We start from the raw sequence: 453 nt of genomic DNA on the forward strand, positions 1-453 counted from the left end.
CTAAAACCTGGCAACAAGTTCATCGGAAAAACCTACCGGACTCAACGCTAGGTGGTGCCACGAGCCAATGCACAGGAGGTTCTTGTCTCTGGAGACCTCGGATCATATCCAGTCTGGGTCACAGTGAAGTGATCTGTGCATACTCCCTAGCAGCACCCTGCGCTCATTACAGTATTTCATCCTACTCGGGGTAGTTATCAGAGCAGGTCAAATTGCCGGGCCATCTGCAGAACTCGGCAGGAGGGCGTGCATTCCAGTTGCTCATCTGTTAATTGCATTTAGCTGCCATTCTTTTGGAACCAGTCCCTTTTGCAGAGAATTAATACCACAGTGGCAATAAAGGGTGATAATGATGATGAATATTTCAGTAGCTTGACTACTGCAGATACCTTATACTGCTTGGGGGGGGGGGCTCACTGCATTCTACAGTTCCTGTCATCATTACAGTATCTA

Source organism: Gekko japonicus, unplaced genomic scaffold (assembly GCF_001447785.1).
Source record: "Gekko japonicus isolate JY-2015 unplaced genomic scaffold, Gekko_japonicus_V1.1 scaffold962, whole genome shotgun sequence".
NCBI lineage: Eukaryota > Metazoa > Chordata > Lepidosauria > Squamata > Gekkonidae > Gekko > Gekko japonicus.